Genomic DNA, 6,000 nt, shown 5'->3' on the forward strand with positions numbered 1-6,000 from the left:
ACGAACTTCCCCATCCAGAGTGGGCAACCTGACCTCTCCAAGCAGCTTCTTGTAGGTGTTAACAGCAAGGGGTGGAGGTGGTTGAGGAATGACAGTGTCCTCTGGTACCACCTTCTGGGAAATATCTAGGAGACAGGACAGTGTCCTCTGGTACCACCTTCTGGCAAACATCTAGGAGACAGGAGCAAAGCCCAATGGAAGGCCTGCCCCTCACCCATCTCAGATGGATAGTTAACATTTTCAGGCAGATTATGGGGTGGGGGATGCTGTCAGGGGGTCCTGTTTGTAGGCTTCCTTGCGACATCTGTCCGACCACAGGTAGAATCATGAATGGACTAGATGGACCATTGGTCGGGTCTGGTGTGGCCAATCTTATGTTCTTGTCAAAGGCTAAGAGGTCCAGAAGAAATATCAGGGTTACCTTCATTGCATCCATCAGGCAGTTTCTGGCCCCAACCAGGGCCTGGAATGGATAGTGTGATAATTGGCCTCATCCCAAAAACATCAAGTACCACATGGACCACCTTGACCCTGAAAGGGATGTTCAGCATGGTCTACTCCTTGTCCAAGACAGTTGTGCCTACAGAACTTCCTCTCTACTTTCTTAAAAAATTGTAAGAATTGCTCCCTTCCCTCTGAGAAGGATGGACCACTGATACGATCCAGACCAGTGTTGGCCACTGATGTAACCCTCTGGCCCCTTGTTAAATGTGTGTGTTCAGTGCCCGGCGACTGTATGAATCAACTGCTTCCAAAACATCCTATCATTAACAGTCTTGTTCAGGTCTTGCTAACTGTGGGCTATGTGACTTCCTTGGTTGAGTCAATCCATCCCATGTTGGGTCTTCCTCTTGTCCTCCTGCCTTCAGCTTTTGATAGCATGACTGCCTTTTCCAGTGACTCTTATCTTCTCAGAATGGGACCTTCTGAAATAGAGCCACACGCTAGCCTGACCTTGTCAGCTCTCAGAAGCTAAGCAGGGTTGGTTCTTTCGTTCTTTCTTTCTTTCTTTCTTTCTTTCTTTCTTTCTTTCTTTCTTTCTTTCTTTCTTTCTTTCTTTCTTTCTTTCTTTCTTTCTTTCTTTCTTTCTTTCTTTCTTTCTTTCTTTCTTTTCCTGTGCAGTAGAAATAAAGAGACTCTGGTATTAACTGTTCAGTAGCTTGTGATAGTTTTATGTCATTTATATTTTAGATTTTGATGTCTTTTGGAGGATGAGTTTTAAGGGATTTATACTGATTTTGCATTGTTTTAACTGAGGCTGTAAATCGCCCCACACCTTCTAGGGAAGAGTGATGGAAAAATCCAATAAATAAAATAAATAAAAGCAATAAAATGACCAACAAAGGGTGTTTTTTAAAAAAAGATAGCACCTTCCGGTGCGGTCTCTGGAGATTCTCGGAGAGCAATTGCTGCTCAGAAGAGAATCGTTGGAGGAGAATCTCTGATCTGAACTTTTCATGTGCTGCCTCAGTTTCCCTTGTGCCAAACAAGCGCCTTCAGTGCTCGCTGGCCCCATACCTAGATTCGCAGCCCAATCCTCTGCCAATCGCTGTTGACTCTCAAAAGAGCATCACAATGTTAAGGTTCAGACAGTCACTTAAACGGATGGAAAAATAGCCCAGTTGAGCATAGGCAAAGTTCCTAATCCTCCTCTTCAGAGCCGGCTTCTCTGAACCCCGGAATTTCCCCTTTCAGGAATTCTGGTTAAACCTGGCTTCTCACAGACTGTACAAAACTGAATTATCCCAGAGGGTTTTTCTAGCAGGCAACAGAGTCGCACTGCGTTATATGGTTTACAAAGTCCCTTGGCTAAATTACTAGGAACCGTTGTGTTTAGCTTACTAAAACTAGGATCCTACCATGTAGTTTTTGTTTCATTGAGAGGGTCCTGTTAAGACCTTTGATCCGGTTCTGTTTTGGGATTTCTGATGGCTTCTGCAACCCCATCCTGTTGTCTTGCTTCTTGATATCCCATTTCATCGATTGCATTGATCTGCTCTGCTCTCTCTATTCTGCCTGGAGTCCAAGCGAGCAAGACGGATTACAAATCATTTAAAAAGTACAATCATTTAAAGTACAAATAAACAAAAAAGGGGGTGGGGGATTGAGAGGAGAAAAGACACCTTTCCAATGTGCTTTTGAGAGCAAGCCCTATCGATTTCTCTGGGCTCACTTCTGAGTAAGCATGCTTTAGGATCGGGGTGGATCCTTGGGAGGGGAAGGCTCACACATTTACAGCCCTGTTGTTTAAGATGTTTTACTCGGGAGTAAGTTCTCAAAATACAGTAGTGGTGTAGAGAGGGTAAAACCCTTAAACTATTGTTTATATTGTACTTATAATTAAATTATGAGAATGCTGTTATGTTGTTTATGTTGTACACCACCCAGAGCCCTTTGGGGATGAGCGGTATAATAATAATAATAATAATAATAATAATAATAATAATAATAATAATAATAATAATAATAATACAGTCCTAGATGCTTAGGAAGTGTCCGATGTGTGATGTAATACAAAATCCAGCACATTGATCTTGTTTGCTGTGTATAACTGTTTTTGTATCAAAATAACAACAACAACAACAACAACAACGACGACGACGATGATGATGATGTAGAAATCCGCTGGGAACCTCCAAATTCTGACTTTCAAAAGCTTTGAAGCTGCCTCCCAAGACAACAACCTTCAATGTCTTTTTTTTCTTCTTGAAACGGATTAATAATTTTTATTTTAGGGAACAGTAAAAAAAACACATTTTAAAAGAACGGATGAATTCTGTCGCGCTGCTGGAGACTCGGAGAGGACCAGAGGAATAAAAGAAAAGGGACCAGTCAGTTCATTCACAAGGGGGAGGGGGCATACTAGGAGCACTTTCCTGGGAGTAAGCTTCATTGAATATAACAGGACTTACTTCTGAGTCGATCTGCTCAGGCTTGCTCCCTAAGCGACAGACGATAACGGAGGTAGGTATCCAATTAAAATCGAACCGCGCCTTCACCGCACTTTCAGGGCTAAGCAGGATTCTAAACCGTACAACAACCCCGCAAGGTAGGCTGACATCTGTACCCCCCCACATTTCCAGAAGGGAAACTGGGGTCGCAGTCTTCCGATGCAGGCTTACCTGGGAGCAAGCGCTCTCTCACAAAGTGTAGCTTTCTTCTGAGCAACCCTGCATAGGATTACGGTGTCGATAGCTCAAAAACCACCCAGCGAACTCGCTGCAGAGGCGACACTCAAAGGGGAAGGGGGGAGCGACCTTCCGGATCACGGATTCCCTGCGGTTCAACCCGATGCAGGGTTAACCTCAGAAATATGCCCCATCTAGTCCAATGCGACCTGCTCTTACTTAAAGGCATACATAGCCACCCCCATAGCAAACACAAGACGCCCCCTTCGACTGCATACACCCACCCCACAGAGGCCCCTCCCACACACGCAAAATAATGCGTTTTCAAGCCACTTTCACAACTGTTTGCAAGTGGATTTTGGCGTTCCGCACAGCTTCAAAGAGCACTGAAAGCAGTTTGAAAGTGCATTATTCTGCATGTGCAGAATGAGCTCTAGAGATTTTTCAAAACTCACTTCTGAAGACTTAAAAAAAAATTCGTTGGGAGTTTGGCCCCTTCCGCACATGCAGAATAATGCACTTTCAATCCACTTTCAATGCACTTTGCAGCTGGATTTTACTTGCAAACAATTAGTGTAAGTGCATTATTCTGGGGCACAGAACTCTGGTCTTTTGGGATGCACGGAGCAGAAAGACGACTTCGGAAAAAGTCCATTACATCTCAACCAGCTCCGATAAAGGCAGCATAGCAATCTGTGAGATAATCCCTCCTTTTAGTTTTTCCTCTTGTCTGTTTTGTGCATCAAGTGGGGAACTAGGATCTGGGAAACCCAGGTTCGAACTCCCGCTCAGCCGGGCACCGCTCAGCCGGGCAATCTTGCCCCCTGAAGATCTCCTGCGCCATAAGTCAGCTGTGCTTGGCAGGAGAGAGAGAGAGACAGAAGCCAAATGTGTTGTGGGTTTTCCGGGTTGTATGGCCGTGTTTGGAAAACCCACAACACCCTAATGATTCTGGCAGTGAAAGCCTTCGACAATACATAGAACCCAAAATGCCTTGGCCAGCTTGTCTGAACAGATGCCTCTCCTTTCTGTTGAAATCCCTTTCCAGAAATCAAAGCAAGGCCGGTTGGAAACGGACAGCTGGTTTGCATCATCGGAAGGTGTACTCTTGCTGGCTTTTCAGAAAAACCCAGTGCTCTTCAGCCTTTGCAAAGTTTCTTGGCCCCCCACAAAAAGATGCTCCCCAAAGTCTTAAGATCACCTCCCCCCCTTTATATGAATCTGGGTGGATAGGTCTGGAGAACTCTCTGATTCGTGTGATTTAGGTTAGCCTTAATAAGGATGAAAAGGGTATCCCAAAGCATTTGTTCTGGGAAGCTAGCTCCTTTGAAAAACTACTAGGGAAGAAACCTCTCTTCTTTCCTTCCTGAAACTAAGGCTCATTCCGCACATGCAGAATAATGCACTTTCAAACTGCTTTCAGTGCTCTTTGAAGCTGTGCGGAATAGCAAAATCCACTTGCAAACAGTTGTGAAAGTGGTTTGAAAACGCATTATTTTGTGTGTGCGGAAGGGGCCTAACTCTTTTTCTGGGGAATTAAGAAGACTTGGAGTGGATTCATAGGAGTTATATGGGATTTCCCCTCATTAACTCCCCCCAGCTCCTCAGACCGATGCCCCCTGTAGTAGTGGAGTGGTTAAGATGAGCTGGGGACTCCAATCTGGAGAATGAGGATGGTTTCCCTGCTCCCACACATGAAGCCTGCTGGGTGACCTTGGGCTAGTCACAGTTCTCTCCGAACTCTCTCAGCTCCAGTTACTTAACAAGGTGTCTGTTGTGGGGAGAGGAAGGGAAAAGGAGTTTGTAGCTGAAGCGACCCTCTTTCTTGCTTCTCAGAAAACCTGGTGCTATTCAGTCTTTGCAAAGCTGCTTTGAGACTCCTAATGGTCAAATGGTTCCTAGTTGATAAAAGCAGCAGGGTATCAATCCAAACTCTTCTTCAGGTTGAATAGAGGAAAGTTTCCCTCCTTCTTTCAAAGTACTAGCATGGTGTCGTGGTTAAGAACAGGGGACTCTTATCCGGTGAACTGGATTTGTTTCCTTGCTCCTGCCCGTGAAGCCTGCTGGGGTTCTCTCTGAGAACTCTCTCAGCCCCACCTACCTCAGAAGGTGTCCGTTGTGGGAAAAGGAAAGGAGTTTGTAAGCTTCTTTGAGATGCCATGTTTGAGAAAAGCGGAGTATCAATCCAAACTCTTCTTCCATATGGCACCTTTAAGATACCAAGATCCTCAGGGCAGGAGTCTTTCATTCTGTAAAGCGCTCCTCAACTATATGAAGAATGATGAAACCGGGAGAGCAGCTATGTCCTGGAGGAATTCTTTGGGTTTGGGATCAGGTCCCTTCAACTTCTGACCAGTCTGATTCTAAAGCACCAGTCTTAATATTCACAGACACCCCTTCCTGAACATATCAGTCAAAAAGTAATTCTCATTCGTCTTGTCCTAGTGTTTATATTCAAGATCTATAATGTGGATTAGTTATCTGGCATTCTTGATGGTATAACCACTCTGTCCTAGATATAGAGGGCACTCTCAAATACACTTTCCTGGGAGTAAGCCCCATTGAATAGACTTGAGAAGAGTTCTGAGTAAACTTGTTATGTATTGCTCTCCATGTGCTTGAAAGAGTTAATAAAGAAGATACATTTTCCATTCTTAGCCCACATCTAGGAAAGTTCAGAGTGAATTTGGACACAAAATGGGAGACTTTGCAGCTCACCTGCTCAAGTAATTTTTCCCTGGGGTTTTCTCTCAGGTACATCCTTTTCAGGATAAAGATGACAGCAGATTTGTGAATTCAGCCCCCTTTCCTGGACTGTCTTTGTTCTAGGATGCTCTGCTTTGGTCCTTGCGCTTTGGGGACAAAACTAGGT

The 6,000-nt window shown here is 44.5% G+C and overlaps 1 protein-coding gene across 1 annotated transcript in view; it reads right to left on the reverse strand.

Annotated features, from left to right (window-relative positions):
• Positions 1-980, reverse strand: part of GATA5 (GATA binding protein 5) — a 52,100-nt gene extending 51,120 nt beyond the window's left edge. The window contains exon 1 of the mRNA XM_048499046.1: positions 34-980. The gene's annotated coding sequence lies outside the window, so the exon portion shown is untranslated. The remainder of the gene's footprint in view (positions 1-33) is intronic.
• Between the last annotated feature and the right edge of the window lie 5,020 nt (positions 981-6,000).

This window comes from Sphaerodactylus townsendi, linkage group LG05, assembly GCF_021028975.2.
Source record: "Sphaerodactylus townsendi isolate TG3544 linkage group LG05, MPM_Stown_v2.3, whole genome shotgun sequence".
Classification (NCBI taxonomy): domain Eukaryota; kingdom Metazoa; phylum Chordata; class Lepidosauria; order Squamata; family Sphaerodactylidae; genus Sphaerodactylus; species Sphaerodactylus townsendi.